The sequence below is a fragment of the Pan troglodytes genome, chromosome 21 (assembly GCF_028858775.2).
Source record: "Pan troglodytes isolate AG18354 chromosome 21, NHGRI_mPanTro3-v2.0_pri, whole genome shotgun sequence".
Classification (NCBI taxonomy): Eukaryota; Metazoa; Chordata; class Mammalia; order Primates; family Hominidae; genus Pan; species Pan troglodytes.
Window position 1 is genome coordinate 16,279,578 of NC_072419.2, and position 16,320 is coordinate 16,295,897.

General features: G+C 38.3%; 1 protein-coding gene across 3 annotated transcripts in view; it reads right to left on the reverse strand.

Moving 5' to 3' along the window:
* PAK5 (p21 (RAC1) activated kinase 5) overlaps window positions 1–16,320 on the reverse strand; it is a 302,347-nt gene that overhangs the window by 203,356 nt on the left and 82,671 nt on the right. The gene's annotated exons all lie outside the window — the stretch shown is intronic.

Consider the following 16,320-nt stretch of genomic DNA (forward strand, 5'->3'; position numbering starts at 1 on the left):
AAGCTATATTTGGCAGTTGCACATATTTCATATTTTAGAGGGAGAAATCATTATTAAGAACTCTGGTACAAAGCAATTTCCAAATGTGGAGTCTATAGGGAAAAGGAATTAAAAGCGTTCTTTGGTGGAAAAATGTCGGAGCCACTACTGGACTTTAACAGCAAACACCTTAATTAAGTGTTAATACCTTGGCAGGGATTAGTTGACTGCTGGCAGAGAACAAGGTGCTCGCACAACTGAAGGATTAGAAGGGAGCCTGGCAGAAATGTGAAGGCTCTAAATACCAGGGGCTTATTTGGGGAGTGGGGCATGTCTAAGACAAATTGGTATTCTCTAGAAATGATGTGAAAGGCATTTGTGTGGAGGTGGAATAAGAGGCCTGGCTCTGTCTTTTTGCTATCCCTAACCTGCTAGGTAACCTGTAGATTTGGTAATGCCTCCATCATTCACCCTCCTTTTACCTACACCTTTTGCCATGTAACATTGCAGTGGCTCCCCAAAAGGTAGTTATACTTCTCTACCCCATGTGACTTGCTTTGGCCAACAGACTGAGCAACGTATTTGTCCTCTAAGACTACATCTTGAGAGACCTATGTGTTTTCTCTTGTGCTCTTGCACCACTGCCCTGAACTTGAGAACATACCTTGGCTAGCCTGCTGGAAGATGAGAGACAGAGCAGATTCGAGTTGCCCCAGTCTTTTGAGCTGAGGCCAGCCTCAATCAGCCAACAGCCAGCCAAGTACAGAAATGCAAGTGAACCTAGCTAAGCCAAGATCATAAGAGCTGATTCAAGATCAATGAGCAATAAACATTCACTGCAATATGCCTCTGAGGTTTTGTAGTTGTTTGTTATGCAGCATGACTGCAGCAGTAGATAACTGATAGGGCACCCATGCTCTCTGAAATGATTGGAAATGAAAGGGTTTAACTAGATGGTCTCTCAGGTGCCATACAGCTCAGCCTTCTGCAACTGAACCAACACAAAGTCTTGGGCTGACCCATCAAAATCTTTTCTCTGTCACCTTAGACATACCTATCACAGAATGCACTGTCAAACTCTACCCCATCAATTGCCTCTAAGTTAACCTTATCTATGCAAAGTCATCTGCTGGACAATTATAATTTACAAGATTTGTGCACTTTACTTTTTAAATTGTCTGCAAAGTTGAAAGACAGGAGTGACAAATTTATGGCTCCATGAGACCCAGTAAAGCTTCCGTTTGCTTACAGAGAATAGAGAGAGAAAGGAAGAAAAGAGGGAAGAAACACAAGAAGAAGGGAAATAAGAAGGGAACAAGACAATCCAATACCTTAATGAATTGTGCACACTCCTTTAGATTACTCTTGAGCCCACCGTTATTTTTCTTATCCCAGCCAATCTCACTCAATTACATTATACACACAGTCCCGGGAGGAATCTAAGTATGTCTAGCACAGTTAGCAATAACGCTTTTGGATTAAGCTTTCAGAGGAATGAGCTCAAGTCTCCACTCTCTTGGTTAAGAATGATATGACTTTGGCAAGCTACTTGACCCCTTTTAGCCTCAATTTTTTCATCTATAAATTAGAGATTAATACCTGTCCAGACTACTTCAGAGGTTTATTCTGAGGAGAAAATGTGACAACATCTGTAACACTGATTTAAAAACCCTAACGTGCTTCAGAAAATGTTAGGCTCTATCATGAGGACAGTTGCTAAGGGCAAAGGTCTTTGTTAGGGAAGTGATAAGGTAACTAACTTAGTTAAGACCTGGGGATCTGTTGAGGTCTTGCATGGAATCTTTGATACATCCACGTCTTCAAGCAACACTAAGAAGGATCCCAATGATCTAGCAGAGAAAAAAAAAATTCCTCCCTCTTTCCTGTCTTGAAAGCAATACTTGGAAAAATATCAGGCTACCCTTGGAAGTAGCTACTCAGGGATCTTGCCTTTGTGTCCTTACTTTAAACCCTACCTTAGAAAGATAAATGGAGGTTGGACGCTAACGGTGGTCCCAAGGTGAACAGATTTTCTTAAGGCACAGAGCAGGGAGAGCTGAATAAGGTCATGTGCTATCCAACCCTCACCACCCAAGGGTATCCAGGTACCACACAGAGCTGACCTTCTTAGAGAAGATTCAAATAAGGATCCTCCCCCAACCCCAATGTTACTGTGAATCTGTGCACAGCAAGAAAATCAACAGACAGATGGCACTGTAAATATCAGGTGCCAAGTGTACACTGCTTCTTCTATGCAAAAGCCAAATAAAAAGTGAAAGAGAATCGTCTTACTTTTATTATTGTCTCCATACAAAGGTTAACTATGAAACTGAAGCAGATCGGCCTGTAATAAAAATAAGAGCCCCATTATTTCACCCAAGTCACTTTCTCATTAATCAGATGGAAGTGGGCTTTAATTGTTTTAATCTTGTGTAATAAAAGCATCTAAATGTCCTATAAATAAATTATACACACTGATGATCACTCTCTTAGCTGAAGTCCCTTAGGCATCTTCAGTATAAGCAAATATACCAATTTCTGTTCAAACTGCAGACATTCCACTCACAACCTTTGCTGTTATATAGTCCTCTTTCATTTCTGCTGTTTGCCCTATACTCCTGTTGCAGAAAACTCTCTCTCTATCATTTCAGGATGGACCTAAAAAAAATTGATTATCTGGATTTATCTACATACTTGATCTCCAAATGGTAAGGCTTCAAAAGTTCCACCAATATCTGGGTACAGTCATAAGCAAACATTCCTCAAACACGCCTAAAACATAATTCACATGTAGGAAAAAGAATTAACAGTGGATCTGTCACTTGTTCTTTCCCTCCTTGGGATGTCCCTGAGGATGCATTGACCTAGACAAGAACAGATCTCCTTGTAAACACTGTGATGGGATTTATTAACAGGATGATAACCCAGAAACTTCTCTAAGGTTTTAGCAGGTTATTCCTGGTCTGCCTTGATTGCTTCAGGTAATTAGCTGGAATTTATGAGACATAGTCTGCTGGAGAATGGACTTGAGTCACGTAGGCTCCCTACCTGTGTGACTCATAAAGTATAAAAAGCTGGCCAGGCATGGTGGCTTATGCCTGTTATCCCAGCGCCTTGGGAAGCTGAGGCAGGAGGATCGCTTGAACCCAGGAGTTTGAGACCAGCCTGGGTAACACAGGGAGACATCGACTCTACAAAAATAATAAAAAGATTAGCTAGGCATGGTCTTGAACACCTGTAGCCCAAGCTACCTGGGAGGCTGAGAGGGGAGAATCACTTGAGCCCAGGAGGTTGAATCTGAAGTGAGCCATTATTGTGCCACTGCACTCCAGCATGGGTGACAGATAGAGCAAGACCCTGTCTCAAAACAAGCAAACAAGCCAAAAAAAACAAAAAAACAAAAAACAAAACAAAACAAACAAACAAAAACAACCCTGAGAAGCCCTAAATCTAAATGGCTTAACTGAACTAACTTGTATCAGACTCTTAGGTAATGCCTGTCAGCGACTCCTAAACCAAAATGCATTCCAGTGCAGAAAAGGGGACCTTTAGGAAGTGTATCAGAGGTGCAAGGCCCCTTCAGAAATAGACGTTGGAATACTGAGATTGTGCTTATGATTTGCTGGTATTTTTTGCTAGTTATCGGTGACATTTCTATGTTGGGTAGGGTCCATGATGCTTTGTGGAACAACAATGTGCTAGAAACAATATCTATTCTTAAAGAGTAAGTAAATATTTCAAGGGAAATGCCCTAATTCTTTGAAGTCTTTGGTGAGCTGAAAATGGCCCCTCAAAACATATCCACGTCCTCATTCCTGGAATGCATAAGTTCTACCTTACATGGCAAAAACTTTGCAAGTGTGATTAAGCTCAGGATCTTGAGATGCGGAGATAATCCTGGATTATCCAGGTGTACCCTAAATACCATCATATATATCCTTACAACAGAGAGACAGAGTGAAATGACACACAGAGGAGATAGCAATGTGAAGAGAGGGATTTGAAGATGCTGGCCTTGAAGATTGCAGGATGTGGCCACAAGCCAAAGAATGCTGGAATCCACCAGAAGCTGGAAGAAGCAAGGAACAGATGGTCTCCTATGGCCTCTGGAGGAAGTGGGTCCCTGTAGATACCTTATTTTTAGGTCATTGATAATAACTTCAGATTTCTGGCCCCCAGACTGAGAGAATAGATGTCAACTGTTTTAAGCCATCATGTTTGAGGTAATTGGTTACAGTGGTCACAGGAAATTAATACAGAGCCTAAAGATTAATACAAAGTCCTGAAACATCAGTTCATTAAGTATAAACAAAAACCCAAGAAAGCAATATGGCTTCTTCTAGAACAAATAATTTATGCCTAATAGCTCATTCAACTGGCAAAACTGGCTTGTGCTCCTAATGTAAGAGCTAGATCATTTAAGCTCATTATAAACAAAGACTTTTCTGATGACATTGGCATTCCCAGTCTTCACAGACCTTTAAAATAAGTTTAGTAAGTGGACAAATGAGTTAAAATATTAACAAAATAAGAGCTTGGAATAAACATCAGCAGTTGTTGACTAAATGGGGGATTGTGGATTGAATAGACAATTGGCAGACCCTTGGGATTAACTCCCTGAAGAAACAGCATCACAGCAGAACTTCACATGAATGAGATGTGTGTGGTCAACCACCAGCTTGAATGATGTTCCACACCAGCCCAAGGTCATGCATGCTGTGACTTCAGCCTATCTCCTCTTGCCTTTGGGGTAATGGTTGACACACCCACAGCCCTCAGCATGGTTTCTTGTTTTGTTTCCACATCACTCTCAAATTTCAAGTTTTGTTTTTCATGCTACTATGATTTGGTTCCTGCACTGTGGTTTCAGCAAAATCAGCTCATTTTAACTATACTGAGAAGCATCTTGGGAAACGAGTGGTTTAGGTTGCCCATGGTATAAACTGCTGAAAAAGTTTTAACAGCAGGAGAATGGGGATAGAGAGAGGACAGTAGACAGACACTTCACTCTTTCCAAGTCCCATTTTCAGAGTACGTTCTTAGTATTTGATTTGAGATGAAGCCATCCCCAGTCAAAAGTAAACAGAACATATATTACAAAGCTAACTATAAGTAATATTAATTACCTGACATTGGGGCTCATTCATTCTTTTTCTTCTTTCAATCTTAGCGATTAATTGAAAGTTGTCAGTATCAAGTTATTTCTTACTAAATTGCCATCATTTAGTCAAAAGCTGAAAATGGTGCATTTATCTTTTTTTAATGTCATCCTTGCTGTGAGTGACACCACATCAAAAAGCAATTTTTGCTTTTAATATATGAATCACATTCGACATATCACCAATGTCACAGTTCATCCTCTTAGAACAAGCTTGTAGAACTGTGACATTGGTGACTCAGTTTGTGAAATGAAAAGGGCCACAAAAAGGAAAAAATCCTTTACAGCTTTTTTTGCTTATTAAATTAAGCAAATAATAGGTGGTCAATTTAATACCTGTAACTCATCTTGGCTAATGAATGGGTTACAAAATGATTAACCTAATTTATTAGTGTTGCAATATTCTGGGTACTGTATATTATTTTCATGCATTGATCTTACACTTCTACACTAGTGCCTCTTTACCTGTAATGTGTACATGAATGCCTTGGTGAAAGGCAGGTTCTAGCTTTGTAGGTCTGGGGTAGGACCCAAAAATCTGCATTTTAACATGCTTTTGGTGATACCAATGCTGCCAATGCATGGATCACATTTTATGTAGTAACGTTTTAAATGAATGAAGAACAGAAAAATGAGTTAATTCTGCCTAAATCCTCTAAATCTGAAAAGAAAAATGAGATAATAAAAGAAGGGGGAATGCCAATGTAACAACTAAAAGAAAAAGAGAAACATGAATCCAGTTTTGTGGAATATATATTGTTTTCTCAGTACTTGTGGCCTCAGCTTTTTCTCCCCTAAAAATCAGTAATCAAGAGAGGATATGCATCAAAGAGAAGAAAGTTTTAAAAAATGACTCAGAGAAAACCCAATGTTAATAAAAAATGCTCCCAAAACTTTCTCATCTCCCATACAGAGAATAAAACCTTGTCTTATCTGGTAATGATCTTCCAAAGACTAAGATAGCCTTTTATTTGTTATCCAAATGACAAACTTCCCAGACACTTCCCTTTTGGCTGATAGACTTCATACAGCCATAGCCCTGCCCTGCCCCACACACCCTGGACACCTGTCCCTTAAGGCGCTTTCCCATCGAGGGCTGCCTCCATCATGGCAGTGCAGGTCTTGGAACGCATCTTTTCTCTATCACCTACATCCCTGCCCAGGCTTTCTTGTCCAGGAACCGCACAGACATTCCTTGAGCTGAACCAGAAAAGCCAACAGTACCAAATCTCTAACTTTTAAAAAATGTACTCTTCAAATTGACATATGGCTTACTACAATATATACAACATACTACAGTAAAGTGCACAAATCTTAAGTGTATGGCTCAATGAATATTGGCATATTTGGACACCCACGTAACAACAACTCAGACCAAGATCTAAAGCCGTGCCATCCAATAGAATTTTCTGCAATGCTGGAAATGTTCCATAAAAAAAGATAATTATGCATTAATTCATTAGCCATTAGCCACAGTGTTATGAGCACCTCAAATCTCATTAATGTGAATGAGAAACTTATTTAATTAATTCAATTTCAAATAGCCACAGTGGCTAGTGGCTGCCACAGGAACCGCACAGACATTCCTTGAGCTGAACCAGAAAAGCCAACAGTACCAAAAGCAAGAGCAAACACATTCAAAAGCTAGCAGAAGGCAAGAAATAACTAAAATCAGAGCAGAACTGAAGGAAATAGAGACACAAAAAACCCTTCAAAAAATTAATGAATCTAGGAGCTGGTTTTTTGAAAGGATCAACAAAACTGATAGACCACTAGCAAGATTAATAAAGCAGAAAAGAGAGAAGAATCAAATAGACGCAATAAAAAATGATAAAGAGGATATCACCACCAATCCCGCAGAAACACAAATTACCATCAGACAATACTACAAACACCTCTACGCAAATAAACTAGAAAATCTAGAAGAAATGGATAAATTCCTCAACACGTACACCCTCCCAAGACTAAACCAGGAAGAAATTGACTCTCTGAATAGACCAATAACAGGATCTGAAATTGTGGCAATAATCAATAGTTTACCAACTAAAAAGAGTCCAGGACCAGATGGATTCACAGCCGAATTCTACCAGAGGCACAAGGAGGAACTGGTACCATTCCTTCTGAAACTATTCCAATCAATAGAAAAAGAGGGAATCCTCCCTAACTCATTTTATGAGGCCAGCATCATCCTGATACCAAAGCCGGGCAGAGACACAACCAAAAAAGAGAATTTTAGACCAATATCCTTGATGAACATTGATGCAAAAATCCTCAATAAAATACTGGCAAACCGAATCCAGCAGCACATCAAAAAGCTTATCCACCATGATCAAGTGGGCTTCATCCCTGGGATGCAAGGCTGGTTCAATATACGCAAATCAATAAATGTAATCCAGCATATAAACAGAACCAAAGACAAAAACCACATGATTATCTCAATAGATGCAGAAAAGGCCTTTGACAAAATTCAACAACCCTTCATGCTAAAAACTCTCAATAAATTAGGTATTGATGGGACGTATCTCAAAATAATAAGAGCTATCTATGACAAACCCATAGCCAATATCATACTGAATGGGCAAAAACTGGAAGCATTCCCTTTGAAAACTGGCACAAGACAGGGGTGCCCTCTCTCACCACTCCTATTCAACATAGTGTTGGAAGTTCTGGCCAGGGCAATTAGGCAGGAGAAGGAAATAAAGGGTATTCAATTAGGAAAAGAGGAAGTCAAATTGTCCCTGTTTGCAGATGACATGATTGTATATCTAGAAAACCCCATTGTCTCAGCCCAAAATCTCTTTAAGCTGATAAGCAACTTCAGCAAAGTCTCAGGATACAAAATAAATGTACAAAAATCACAAGTATTCTTATACACCAATAACAGACAAACAGAGAGCCAAATCATGAGTGAACTCCCATTCACAATTGCTTCAAAGAGAATAAAATACCTAGGAATCCAACTTACAAGGGACGTGAAGGACCTCTTCAAGGAGAACTACAAACCACTGCTCAATGAAATAAAAGAGGATACAAATAAATGGAAGAACATTCCATGCTCATGGGTAGGAAGAATCAATATCATGAAAATGGCCATACTGCCCAAGGTAATTTATAGATTCAATGCCATCCCCATCAAGCTACCAATGACTTTCTTCACAGAATTGGAAAAAACTACTTTAAAGTTCATATGGAACCAAAAAAGAGCACGCATCGCCAAGTCAGTCCTAAGCCAAAAGAATAAAGCTGGAGGCATCATGCTACCTGACTTCAAACTATACTACAAGGCTACAGTAACCAAAACAGCACGGTACTGGTAACAAAACAGAGATATGGATCAATGGAACACAACAGAGCCCTCAGAAATAACGCCACATATCTACAACTATCTGATTCAAATCTCTAACTTTTTAAAAATGTACTCTTCAAATTGACATATGGCTTACTACAATATATACAACATACTACAGTAAAGTGCACAAATCTTAAGTGTATGGCTCAATGAATATTGGCATATTTGGACACCCACGTAACAACAACTCAGACCAAGATCTAAAGCTGTGCCACCCAGTAGAATTTTCTGCAATGCTGGAAATGTTCCATAAAAAAACATAATTATGCACTGTCTAATTCATTAGCCATTAGCCACAGTGTTATGAGCACCTCAAATCTCATTAATGTGAATGAGAAACTTATTTAATTAATTCAATTTCAAATAGCCACAGTGGCTAGTGGCTGCCATGTTGAACAGCACAGCCCTAGAACATTTCCAGAACCTCAGAAGTTTCTCTCGTGCCCTGTTCCTGCCAGTATCCTCCAAACTTAACTCCTCTTCTGGCCTCCATTACCACAGGTTAGTTTGGTTATCTTTAGTTTAGATTTATTGTGATTGAAAACATATTTTAGTTTTTTAGATCTGGTGCTTTATTTGTATGATAATATGAAAGCAATTAAGAAATAACCCCATAGCTGTGCACAAGAAAACTCAGTATCTTACTTTACTATTGTTATTATCATTGGCATTATTATTTCAAATACTTACTAGTTCTCACTTGGCAGTAATTAATTTTTGAAATATCCATTGAGAGCTACCAACTCACACACATAATTCACACACACACGATTCAGATAAAAATATAACCTTCAACTTATCCAGTATTCATTTAAAGTAATATAGAGACAGAACTTTCTAATAATCTACAATTCTTACAAAACATATCTGATATTTGAATGTATACAATTGGTTTTATGCCTTTTCCCACTTATGAGGTTGAAAAATCCTGATGACAATGATTATTTTAGATCTGACAAAATACAGAAAACTGTTTTGTACATAGCGCCTGTCCAGGGCTCACTCATGGAAAGCAGAGGATAAATGAGGGTTCTGAAATAAGTACTAATTTAAATGCTTGTTTTGAAATGAATGTTAATGGGAAGTCATATTATTGCTGTTCCATAGATTGATGTAATCACATGTATTTCCTGCCTTTTATAATATTTATTACCCACTAAATTATTGCTACTAAAAGTAGCCAGTATACAAACTGTTTGTTCTGATCCATGACAAGACAAGGAATCTGCACAAGGATGTAAATCAATTCATTGCTTCCTTCATCAAGAAAGTCTTATGTGAGAGAAGCATCAGCTGGACTACAGTTTAATTGGACTGGACAGGGTGTTGAATGATTTACATGGTAGCCCAAGTTCCATATCTCCTTGCTGACCAGTAACAGTTTGCAGATGGCACATGTCCTCAGGCTAGATTTTGAGCGCCACTGCCTTACGCTATCAGCTCTTAAAAGCTGCTTTTCATTAAGACAAATTATCCAAACATTATTCAGTTCTGACTTCTCAGTGTTTTATAGCTCCTGGCTGTTTAGTAAATAACCAATAAAATATTTTAAGTAAATAAATTGTTGTTGAGTCACATAGATCTTCAGTTATTGAGTGCATCACCCTTTTTCATTTATGGCCTAAACATTCTACCAGAGGGAAATTACTACTCTCTTCGTGGCAGCAAATGTTTGCCTCCCTGACACCTCCTAACACGTACAAGCAGTATGATCAGACTCAACAGAAATATTGTTAAATAGTCTAATTCTATTTAACAAAACTCTGCTTTAAGATAAAAGTGACATCATTTTGAACAGACAGCATGAAGCATAACGTTGATGAAGGAGGCTCTAATTTTAAAATTATAGTAATGATTTTTTAAATTAATAAAAGAAGAATTGGAAAGCCAATGCAACAAAACTTTTAAATCCTTCTAAATAAATCCTCTCAATATTTGGGTGGTACTGGGCAACATAATTGTATAAAGCACTATGTATTTGACGAAATACAACTACTCATTATATGGTACTCAAAATGGTTAGCATTTTCTGTTGGAGTGAGTTAGTCATGGTTTTTATGTATAAGCAACCAAAAGTTACCTTGCTTTCTGGAAGAATAAAGTAATTTATGAAATTTATTGAAAGGATAACAGATAGCTCACAGTGTTGCCTAAAGAACCAGGATGGACCAAAAGAAGCTACAGCAGCAGTAGATTCTATGACTAGAATTCCACCCCAACCTGCCCAATGAGGATACATATGTGCTATTAAGGGCCATGATCGCTTACACTGTAACCACCATCAGTACTGATGATAGTTCCTACCATCCCTATGGTCCCAACTGATACCACCTCCACCAATAAAATGGATTCTCTCCTGCCCCACTTCTTTACATTATAGTCTAGAGTAGGTTTATCTGATTTCCCAAGCCCAGGCCACATGTCTGTGCCCTAGCTACCAAGAAAGTTGACAGTGTATGGCATTTTTGGCTTCTGCAGTCTCCCAAAACAAGGAGTTCTCCCAGCTAGAAAAGAGATTGTAGATATTTGGTAGCTTCCCAAAATTACAAATGTGCACTGCAATGTGTTTCCAAATTAGTCATGCTAAGAGATTATATGAATAATTACTACTGTATAGATATAAATCATTACTAATGTATACAGAATCTATGAGGTAAAAGGTCCTCTAGTGTCTTTGAAACTATGTCTTATTCAAAATGTACTATGTCTTATTCAAAATAAGTACTATGTCTTATTCAAAATAAGTACTATGTCTTATTCAAAATGTAGTCTTATGACTCAAAATATTTCAGCACAAACACATTTAGATGCTTTCCATCTCGGGAGAGGCTTTGCAATATTCAGCTTCCTCCTCCATTTCTCTCCCTCACAATGTATTTCCCAAGGCCATCATCTAATTAACATTCACAAAGATTCCTACAATACAACTGTCTTTGAAACGACTGGTTTCTTCATTAGCTTGCTTCTCTCTCCTCATCTCTTCTGATTAGCAGCTGATAAAAGGAAATCAAAAGCACCTGATACCCATTTTTCATGATGGAGAGATTTCATTTCTCTCTGAAGCATGAATAAAATTCAATTTTACAGTACTTTCTTCTCCATTTGGAAAACGAGGCTCTGAACACTGAGGCCTTTATCTAGCAAAGACCCCTTTCTGAAAATGTTTGCTTACGTTGTATCAAGTAAGCAATGGACTAATACATTTCTTTTGTAAGAGTCATCACTATATACACAGCATCAAAGGCATCTACCTTTAATTCCTTGGACCATATCAATTCTATTTCCATAACAAAAGATCATTTGTCATGATTAATACTTATGATGTGTAGCTGGGTATGTTGCTATGAAAATATGGAAATAAAAAACCCATTTTAAAAGGAAAGGTTACAAGGATTCCTGTTTTGTTTTTAGTAAAAAATTCATGTAGGGAGTCTGCTCTGTAAGATATCAACAAACATTTACTTAGCAACTAATATGTGCAATGATGTGCATAATCAGATGCTGTGTTTTTCTTTTTTGTAAATGACCAAACCTCGTGAGATAGATATTGTCTTTGACTTTATGAAGCACACATCTGGTGGAAGAGATTGGCAATAACATGTAAATTAACAAACTGAACAGTATTATGAAGGAAGTACACAAAGCTACACGGCGGAAAGTAATCAGGGGAGTCCTGCTTGACATAGCTGACTAAGGAAGATGTGGTTGTATGAAAAGAAATAAATCATATGAAAAGTTGCAAAAGCCACAAGCCAGAGGCAGGGTCAAGCAATCACAAAGTACTTGAAACAGAAGGGGTTTGATAGGTTCCAGGACTTCTAAGGACACAGGTAAGGCTAGAACTGGGCAAGGGGCAGATCACTGTGGCAACTCTTAGGCCTCAGAAAGGAGCATAGATTTATTCTAAGAGCAAGAGGAAAAAACTTACTTATATTTTCAAAAAATCATCATGCCTGCTGTGTGAAGAACAGATTAGGGATGGCCAAGAGTGGAAGTAGGGAGATAAGTTACGGAGTTACTGTGGTCTACCAGGGGAGAGATAATGGTGGCTTGGATTAGCAGTGGTAAGAGGTAGATTTAACAATATGACAAATTTTTGAGGTGGTATATATCCTATTACTCTGATTTGATCATTACACATTGTATACATGCATCAAAATATCACACATAGCCCATAAATATGTACTTATCAATTAAAAACATTTAAAAATAAGACTAAGGAAATTGAATGATAAAATATGTAAGAATTACTGATTTAATATGGGGAATCAGTGTGAGGCAGACTGTAAAAATGACCCCATTTTGCCATCCTTCCTTGTATCCAAGCCCTTGCAATGTGACTTCACAACCCCTCCCATCAAGAGGTGGAGCTGTTGTCCCCATGACTTGAATCTAGGCTTGGCTATGTGACTTGCTTTGACCAATTGAAGGAGACAGAAGCACGCCAAAAGTTCTGAGGCTAGGCTTCAAGAAGGCTTGCAGCTTCCACCCTCACTTGGAACCCTGTCACTGGCATGAGAACAAGTCTTCTGCAATATGACAGACTACACAGAAAGTGGCCTCAGTTATCCTAGAAGTTCCAGCCATCCTAGAAGAGGGCAACCCAGACCAGCCAACCCCAAGCTGATCTCCAGCAGACCTCACACACATGAGCCAACCAGCTGGCAACAACCTAGCTCAGCCTAGTTGCACAATAATTCCCCAGACGACCTGCAGACCAATAAGCGACATAAATGCTTGTTCTAAATTGCTAAATTTTGAAGTTGTGTGTTACATAGCAATAATCTATTGTTACAGTGGGAAAGTAAAGAATCAAGTATGTTTACACTATGTAACTTATAAAAGTGCAATACCCTACTCAAGAAAGTTTGCATTTGTTTTTTTGGTTAAGATTTATTATCATCAAAAAAGGCCATGCTACTCACGCATATAGTATAATGTATTGTTTGAGGTTGGGTCTATATTAACAGCTATGACCGTGAACTATATGATAAATTCCTATTCTTTAAGCTTCACATTAATAATGCCAAGTAAGAATGCAGGAGTGTATATAGAGTTTCACAGAGGAGTATTTTTTTCTTAATTCTTGGGGCCAATTAACATACAATTTTCCACTTCTTATGTTACCAAGAAGGACATTATACATACACACACAATCACTTATACTCATATCCCTCTCCTAATCCCATCATTGTATGAAATGTGATACCCCATAAAGGGAAATCCTAATCAAAAAACTAACAAAGAGCAAAATATATTTCTTATGTTTTGCCAAAGCCTACTGAAAACACAATCCCAAGTAGGTGCTCATCTGTAGACTGTTGTATAAGAAAGAACACTGGAGGAAGACCAGAGAGACAAAGCAGAATACCAGAATATCTCTGATGGCATTTAAGCTCCAGAGCTCCACATGGATCAAGATGAGGCTAGACTTCACCTGAGCCCTTATTTTGTGCTTGGCTTCTCCTCCTGCCTATCCAGTTTCCCTCACTCTTTTACAGCTTTCTCCAGAGAGCATTCCTTCAATAAGTCATTTGCACAAAGAATCTCCATCTCAGGTCTGCATCCAGGGGCTCCTACCTAAGATGCCTTTTTGCAAAGTTTGATACTCAGGACTCCAATCAATTCTCCCCTTCCCACATCTTTCCAGAAAGTTTCATTTTGCTTAAGATAGTTAGCATCAGTTTTTACTTTGTTGGTAACCACTGAAAATTAGGAAATAATGTAACTGCCCAGTGAGTTCATTTTGCCCACTGCCCAGATATTAATACAACTGTGGATTTATCAAGACGGGGGAATTGCAATAAAGAAAAACTTTAATTCACCTTATTGCTACTTAAATTGGTCTCCCCCAGAATTTGGAGACTGGGGTTTCTTAAGGATGATTTGGTGGGTAGGGGGCCAGGGAGTGGAGAGTGCTGATTTGTCGGGTCAGAGATGAAATTACAGGGCATCAAAGCTGTCCTCTTCTGTTGAGTCCATTCCTGGGTGGGGCCATGAGACCAGATGAACTAATTTACTGATATGGGTGGTGCCAGGTGATCCATTGAGTGCAAGGTCTGAAAAATATCTTGAGCACCAGTCTTAGGTTTGACAATAGAGATGTTTTATCCCTAGGAGCAATTGGGGAGGTTTAGAATCTTGTGGTCTCTAGCTGCATGACTGCTAAACCATAATTTCTAATCTTGTGGTTAATTTGTTAGTCCTACAAAGGCAGTCTGGTTCATAGGCAAGAAGGGGTTTTGTTTCAGAAAAGCATTGTTATCATGTTTCTTTCAAAGTTAGACTATAAACTAAGTTCCTCCCAAAGTTAGGGCTGTGCCCAGGAATGAACAAGGACAGTTTGGAGGTTATAAGCAAGATGGAGTTGGTTAGGTCAGATTTCTTTCACTGTCACAATTTTCTCCCTGTTATAATTTTTGCAAAGGCAGTTTCAATAAATTGTATAGAAAGGAACTCAACTACCTTTGTCTATCGGGAAATGTCTTTAAAAAGTTTCAAGAGGCAATATATCTCAGGAAATTAAATCTGTGAAAATAAAACATATGATTTTAAGGATTGCATCAGCTGACCCAATGTGATGTGTTAACAAAGATGTTTAAAAAGTAAATGTAATCTTTTCAATTACAGTTACATTAGCATGATTTCAATAGCCAAATGAAATACCCATACCCATTAAAGGCAATTATTATGTAATAAAACACTCTACTTATTATACTCAGGCAGTTAAATCCTACTGAAATAATCTTTCTGGCATAATATATGACTCCAGAAATATCCTGCATATGCAATCAGCTGCAGTAAAATCTTTGCAAGTGCCATTGCTTCAAGTTAACCTTTTTTTAGTGTCTTGAACCTCAAAAGTCAAATACACTTTGAAAACATCAAGTCTTTAAATTATTAAATGCTTTCACATTTCACCCAATGAATAAAACAGACTTAATTAATAGAGAGATCACAGCCTCATTCACATTAGCAACTCAAATAAATGCCTCATAGGGCTCCACTGGAGATATGCAAAGACACAGTCTTTGACCTGCCCCGCTGGCAGCTAGTTTTCAAAGGTCTGTAAAGTTTATGCCATGAAGATGACACAAACCATGATTCAGCCATGCATCTGACAGCCTGTGGGGAAGAGGTGTGAGCTGCCCTTAAATTAGGCATGCAGAGATGCAAAACACGGCAGTGTGTGTACACAACCCTCCTAACTAGACAGAGTTTAACTCATTTTATAGTTCAGTTCAGTTCCTAAAAAGTCTCCTGTAAATGAGTTCAAAGCAAGAATCCAAATCAAGGCTCTAATGAAAGGAACCCTGAGATGAAATGTACCAAAAAGTGAGAAATCCTCTTTTAAAACCAATAACCACTATCCATCTTATTTGCTTTTCCATATGGCATTTGATTAAAGTAAGATGGCAACCCATTGCAGAAACCTGTCAACCCATTGCAGAAACAATTTGCCAAGAACCTGTTCTTCATGGCTCTTATATATGGATATGGTATTCTGTTTACTGTCTGCCTTCCCCATCACTGAAACACAGCTCCACGAAGACAGGGTTTTGTTTCATCACTGAGGGGCCACAGGGCCTGTGCTGGCCCACAGGAAGTGTTCCATAAGTATTTGCTGGGTGAAGGGAGAAAAAAAGAGAATAAGTGAGGACTGAATTTGTGCTAATTAAATCCCAAACTCATACTAATAAAAACAGCAGCAATGCATTTGTGAAGACATTGAAAATGTTAGTTTTCAAAATACTAATATTAATATTCTATAAAATATGTGGAAGATAACATTTTCCAGGTTTTATGTCTTGAGAAATCAGAGGAACACAATCTA